This window comes from Mus pahari, chromosome X (assembly GCF_900095145.1).
Source record: "Mus pahari chromosome X, PAHARI_EIJ_v1.1, whole genome shotgun sequence".
In the NCBI taxonomy this organism is placed as follows: Eukaryota; Metazoa; Chordata; class Mammalia; order Rodentia; family Muridae; genus Mus; species Mus pahari.
In genome coordinates, this window is record NC_034613.1 from 142,188,057 (window position 1) to 142,195,004 (window position 6,948).

Sequence of the window (6,948 nt, forward strand, 5' to 3'; positions counted from 1 at the left end):
GAAGAGAAGAAGAAGAAGAAGAAGAAGAAGAAGAAGAAGAAGAAGAAGAAGAAGAAGAAGAAGAAGAAGAAATTAAGCACCCACACACACTACTGAACTCTATTTAAAAAGCCATAAAACTCTGTAATATTCTGTATTATATTTTATATCTTGTTCTCCCCCTTAAGTGAGCACATGCCATACAAAACTTTTTTTTTTTTACTTCATTTCTACTTTCCCTTTTTATTCTCTTTCCACCCTCAAGAATATGGCTGATATTTTTCACTCCATTCCTGAAATCATGCCAGATTCAAGAAATATGAACAAGGACAGGTGTGAAGCCCTTCAACAGACAGTGGTCTCGGTAAATTAAAAAATCGTTCTATCAGTCAGCTGCAGTGGTGGCTGCCCATGGCCTCAGCTACACCGGGGGCTGAGGTGGGAGAATGGCTTGATCTCAGGAGTTTAAGAGCAGTCAAGGCAACACAGCAAGACCTGTTCATGAAGTCAGTCCAGTTCATATTTGCCTTCACTGCCTTCCACTTTCTCTGAAGCTCTGCTTGCTGACTTCTGTTCTGTGTTCTGATGAGGCTGCTCCCTCAAAGGTCACTAGAGTTTTGTTTGCTAAGGTCACGGCCTTCTTAGTTTATACCCCTCCCGAGTCTCTGTGAAGCTGGTGTTACAGCCCCAACACCCTATAGATATAGCTCAGGATTCTTAATCCCCAATCCAGAGCTTGTTCATGCTGATCATCCCCTCCACTAATGAGCTATGGACTCAGTTATTTTTTTTTAAACTTTATATTTGAGGCAGGGTCTCACGGAGACATTTAGCTAGGCCTTGAAATCATTCTGTGGGCCAGGAAGTCCTTGGGTTTGGAATCCACCTGTTCCAGCTTCTAGAACAGCTTGGACGACAGGCCTGCATTATCACATCCAGCTACACTGGCCTTCATTTAGTTTTTAACCAATATTTCTTCTTTCCCTTTCTACTGCTGTCACCAACACAACCTCTGATGAGCATCATCCTATTTTTATATTTACTGAATAAATTGTCTTCCCAGTCACCAACCCAAGGTGAAGCTTTTATCCAGTAACTGGACAAATTGTTTTGTGATTAAGTAGTTAAACATTGCATCAGGGTAAAGGCAAGTGACACTCTGGCTCTTTTACATTGTCTTGCTTGCCAGATACCTGGGGATGAGTCACCTGTCTTGTTTCTTCATCACTTGTACCTCCTATGAGCAAGGTTTCAAAGGTCCCTGGGAGGACAGGGCCCTTCAAGAGGAAGAATAGGTTTTTACATTCAGGATAAGCCTTTGGGGCTTCTGTGTGGGATAATTCCAGGTGACCCAACTTGCTCTCTTAACAGCTAAAGAAATTTAAACCAATGAGTAGAGGACCTAGAATCTACTGGTTCAAAACTGGCAAAGGTGGCCAGTGTTATTACGTTGGCCGTCATGTTGAGTGACTGGAGCTTTCACTTTAATTCCTATCATACATGGTTTGCTTGCTAGATTATCATTTGTGTAGGTACAGTGAGAGAATAGTGAGGCTTATGTAAGTACCATGATTGCAGGAGGGAGTGCGGGGACACATACGTTCCAGTAAAGCAGTCCACTAAATAATTCATAGGAAACTTGGTTGAGAAATAGAACAGAGTTGCAGGGCAGGTGGAGGCTTGAAGGTCATGTGAAGGGCCAGGAATCATTGTATTGGCAGTTTTTCTGAGTTGTGTAATTTTTGCATACATTAAGAAGTGAAGTAGATTCCTATTTGTGTATTCCCTTCTTCCACCTTCCTGACAGATCTCCCAATCCTTCTAATCAGGGACTTATCTTAGCCCTAAGATTTAGCCATTGTGGATGTGAAGACTTTCCTTAAATAAGACCTCCCCTGTTTTGCTTTGTGGATTTGTGTTGGGAAGTTTCCATGTCAGTTTTTATAAATCATATGAAAATGTCATTTATTGGTCTTATTTTATTCACTCAGGTTTACTGGTGTTTTGGTTGTTTCGTCTTGTTTTGTTTTTGCGAGACAACTCAATGCCTCTTCCGACCTCTGTAGATTCCTATACTCACATGGCATACATATATTCAGGCATATGTTTAAATTCATAACATTAAATAAATATCTATAAAATTGCTTTCGGGGGAGGGGAGACTGTGATGGTGTGTATGTAACGGCCAGAGGACAACTTCCAGAAGTAGGTTCTCTCTTACCATAACGAGGATCTCAGGGATTGAACTCATCATGCTTGACAGCAACTGCCTTTATCTGCTGAGCTATCCCAACAACTATCATTTTGATGGTTTGAGAAAGGAATTCCTGTAGTCCAAACTGTCCTTAAACTTCCTGTTTAGCTGAGGCTAGCCTTGCCGAAGACTAACGTTGCAAGCATAAGTCACCTTGTCCGGTCTTGTTTCTGTTTTGATTCCCTTTGTTCTACCTTTATCTTATTTCAGTTTTTTAAAAAAAATGCTTCATCATCAGCTTCTCTTCCTGGAATAACTGGAGCATATCATGCCAGGTGCGCACTCTAGAGAGGGCAGGAACTGGGAGGGGTGTCTGAAACCCCATGGCTAAAGAGTGTTTGAGGTGGTTGCCAGGCTGACTGCAGAGGCAAGCGGAGCACAACACGGAGCACCATCCACGAGCAACAGCAGAACTTGGGCAGTTGGGGTGTGTTTCACAGCTGGAGAGGCCAAAAGGGAGGGCTGTTATTTTGCTTTCCCATTTAGATATCTGTGTGGCTAACTGCCTGCTGCAAATTCCTGAGCCATGCGCTGAGTGGAGCCCAGTTTTCCTTGCGCTTTTTCTTGTCTGTGGTGGAGAGCCTGTTTCAGGGGGTCTAGGAAGAGCTGCATCTAGAACTGGCATTCTCTTCATCCTGGTACCAAGACCAATTTAGAGAAAGAACCCCCCCCCCAGTGTTTCCTGTTATAACTAAAAATTAGGCCACACCAGTCTTCATTCTCAAACATCTACTAATTTCTCCCAAAGGAGAAGCCCAGGTGTCTCAAGGATGGGAACCCCCCCCCCCCCAACATTCTGTTCTTAGCTCCTATAAACCCTCCACCTCTCTAGATCATAAAACATGCTCACACTGAAGCAAAGGTAGAAAATCAGTGCAGTAAACAAACATGCACCTGTCTACTCTCTTTACTGAATGACTCCTATGTGGCCTGATAGAGGTTTAAGGAGAGCCTGTATTCTAGGAGTGTTGGGAGACAGGGACAGATGTTTTCATTCTTCTCATGTTATAGATAAAGTGGGGATGGGGTTGGTTGCCTAGGGAATTAATGTCCTTATAACAGCAATAGAAGTGGCACAGGGGGGTAAGGGGGAAGTCACAGCTGACTGTGGTCCGGGCTTATTGTTTATCTGGACCTCTGGTTCTCCATACTCCCTCATAGTCAGGACTACACTCAAACCTCAGAGCCAGGGATCGATCCCACGGAACCTTCCAGAGATGCAGTTTATGCAGCCTCCTTCAGAAATGTGTATCAGTGTTTACAACTGTCAAGCGATTCTCCCTTAGGGCTAAACATGAGCTTGTGCAGTGTCCTCTCAGTCATTTCCTCTTGTTCTTGTCTCAAGAGATGCTTTGGTATCTGGTCAATGTCTTTTGTGCGCTGACGTCAACGAGATCCAAGGCAAAAGTACTCTGCTATTTCTGTCTATTTTTAAAATATCATAATTATTTTCTTCTTCAAGAATCATATTCATTTTTCTGAGTGTCTTCCCACCTTCCACAGAAAGAGATGGGGATTGAATTAAAGTTCATTTCTCATACTGGGTGACACAATCCAGGCACTAACTAAAATGCTGAGCATTAAGATATGGTTTGGTATCCTCAGAAAGGTAACAGTGATTGACATACCCCAACAAAGCAGCAAAAGGGTCTGGCACCTAGCAAGCACTCAGTGGCTTTTGGAACTTAATTCTTAGCAGCCACAGTAGCAATTCCTGTGGGTCACCTCTTCGTCTTCCTCAGAAAACCTACTGGGCTCCTAATGACATCCCATCAGGGAAGGTCTTGTAACTGCACAGATCAGAGCTCACCCACATCGTAGTTTATCTACATCATCTGAAAACAAACTGCCAATGACAGAATCTGTGTGGTCTGTGTGATGTCCATTCTCGAGTCTATTTCTAATAGTAGTGCTTGTTAACACCACATGGAGGGTTAGTACCCATGGAAAACATTCCTTGATGATTATATCAGATTCATTTGCTGTCATCTGAGTATTTGATCTTAGCCATTCTGACTGGTGTGAGTGGAATCTCAGGGTTGTTTTGATTTGCATTTCCCTGATAACTAAGGATGTTGAACATTTCTTTAGGTGCTTCTCAACCATTTGGTATTCCTCATTGAGAACTCTTTGTTTAGCTCTGTACTCCATTTTTAATAGGGTTATTTGGTTCTCTGGAGTCCAACTTCTTGAGTTCTTTGTATATACTGGATAATAGCCTTCTATCAGATGTAGGATGGATAAAGATCTTTTCCCAATCTGTTGGTTGTCATTTTGTCCTTTTGACAGTGTCCTTTGCCTTACAGAAGCTTTGCAATTTTATGAGGTCCCATTTGTCAATTCTTGATCTTAGAGCATACGCTATTGGTGTTCTTTTCAGTAAAATTTCCCCTGTGCCCACATGTTCAAGACTCTTCCCTGCTTTCTCTTCTATTAGTTTCAGTGCCTCTGGTTTTATGTGGAGGTCCTTGAGGTACTTGGACTTGAGCTTTGTACAAGGAGATAAGAATGGATCGATTTGCATTCTTCTACATGCTAACTGCCCGTTGTGCCTGCACCATTTGTTGAAAATGCTGTCATTTTCCCACTGGATGGTTTTAGCGCCTTTGTCAAAGATCAAGTGAGAAAGAGTCTTTCAATGTAACACGAATACTTTATAGTACACATTTACACAGCCCTCTGTCTAATTAGTTGACCTTCATGGCAAATATATAGACTAAAATCCAGGCACCTCCACTTGTTAGTTGGACTTGGGCTCTTGAGCTAATGTCTTTCTGTCTTCATTTATACTCCCACAAAATGAAAACCACGACTCCTTACTCATGGAGTGACTCTGCATTCAAAGTGCAACAATCAAAGAAAGAGGGACCAACAATTTGAGAAGGATATGGGGATTGGTGGGGGGATAGGGGAACCTAAAGGAGAAACATGGGAGACAATGGAGGGGGGAAAAGAAAGGGGGTGGGATGATGTAATTTTATTTTTAAACATATTAAAAAATAATAAAATTTATGACTGTAAAATCCCTCACAGCAAATCTTGCATGTAAATGTTAAGCATTATTTATGACTAGCAAAAACTCCTGATAGGATTCAATACAGGCTGGTATATCTTTCAATGGAGAGTTTTGGGTATTATATCAAATGCTAAGGTTCCCTAACTTACTTCCAGTGTTTAGTATATATATTCATGATGACATCACATCTCCAGCACTATAGAAGCCAAGAGATAGTAGCTTAAAACATAAGAAGACTCAGGCATCAGCACCTTCTTATAATTCCAAGTTCATATATTTGTGTGGGCATTGAAGCCCACACCTTTAACTTATGACTTTTAGACTAGTCCTCTTTGAAGCTAGGATACTGTGATACTGAAGAGTTACAAAGTGTCATATCTACTCTCAATCTCAATGATATTGAAAAGTGGAATGGTTCTATAATCACCCACACTTTCCCTCATTATTACCCTTGGGCACACAGTACAAGTTTCATAGGATAAAATCTTGGAGATCTGATCAAGCTTCTCTCTTTGGCACTATAGACAAGAAAGAGCGAGTTTCACTCAGAGCCTCACCCTGGTTGTTTAGTTCTTCAGGAGCCTCATGTTCTTGAAGCTTATAATTGTTATAGCATCACTGACGTTCTTCTCTGAGATGTGAGTGAGGGACACAAATGGAGCGAATTCTATGTGTTGTAAAGACATTTTCACACACTGTCTTCTCAACAGTCATTCTCTTCTCTTTCAGAACTTTAGGAATATTATTTTCATGATGTACTAAACTATGAAGTTGTCAAGTATCTTGATTTTTTCTCATAACTATCACATATTATTACTTTAAATCAACTGCTCAACCACATAATATTAGAAAAGCTGTGGTGATGTAATTATCCCATGCAGTACCAAAAAATGGAACTTCAGAGGATGGGCAGATTTCTGGGTCATACGTGTCAGAGAATCCCAAAGATCTCATGATTCATAGGGTTACCTAGGCTTCTATAATTGATGTCAGCTATTTATTATGAAGTAAAAACACCCATTCCAATAGCACAATTGTTAGCAGGTGTGGTGCCTCTCACAGCTGCAGGTCATAACTATTATATCCTTGTTCTCACAAACTGTGACTGTAGGAATGAGTACATCCACCATGGTTGTTAGAGAAGCCTTTCAGTTACCAGCATTCTAGCTTATTTGTGCTATAGTTACTTAGCTACATTATCTTTTCTAGAGCTAATAGAGGAGCACAACAATGACCGGGACTCATTTTTTTATGGAGTCAGAATATTTGTACATCTTTATAGGGAATAGTATGACAATCCAATGCATATATACAGTGTATGATAATCAAATCATGATGAGAAGCACTTTTTCCCCACTCAAACTGGAATCATCCTTACGTTTGGGGGAAATTCTTCCTGTTAGTCATTTTAAAAGATACCATAGCTTGCTTTAACTAATAATTATCTTACCATGTTAAAGAACTAAAAGTAATTTCCCCATTCTGTGTTTCAGTGGTCCTCATTGAGTTTATTGTCTCTCCATTTCTGCTCCCCCCCAAAGTCTCTTGTGACCACTAATCCATCCTGTTCTTCAGCAATATTGAATTTGATTTGTTGATTTCTACAAACGAATGAAAGCATGGCTTCTTTCCTTTTCTTTCCTTTCCTTTCCTCTCCTCTCCTCTCCTCTCCTCTCCTCTCCTCTCCTCTCCTCTCCTT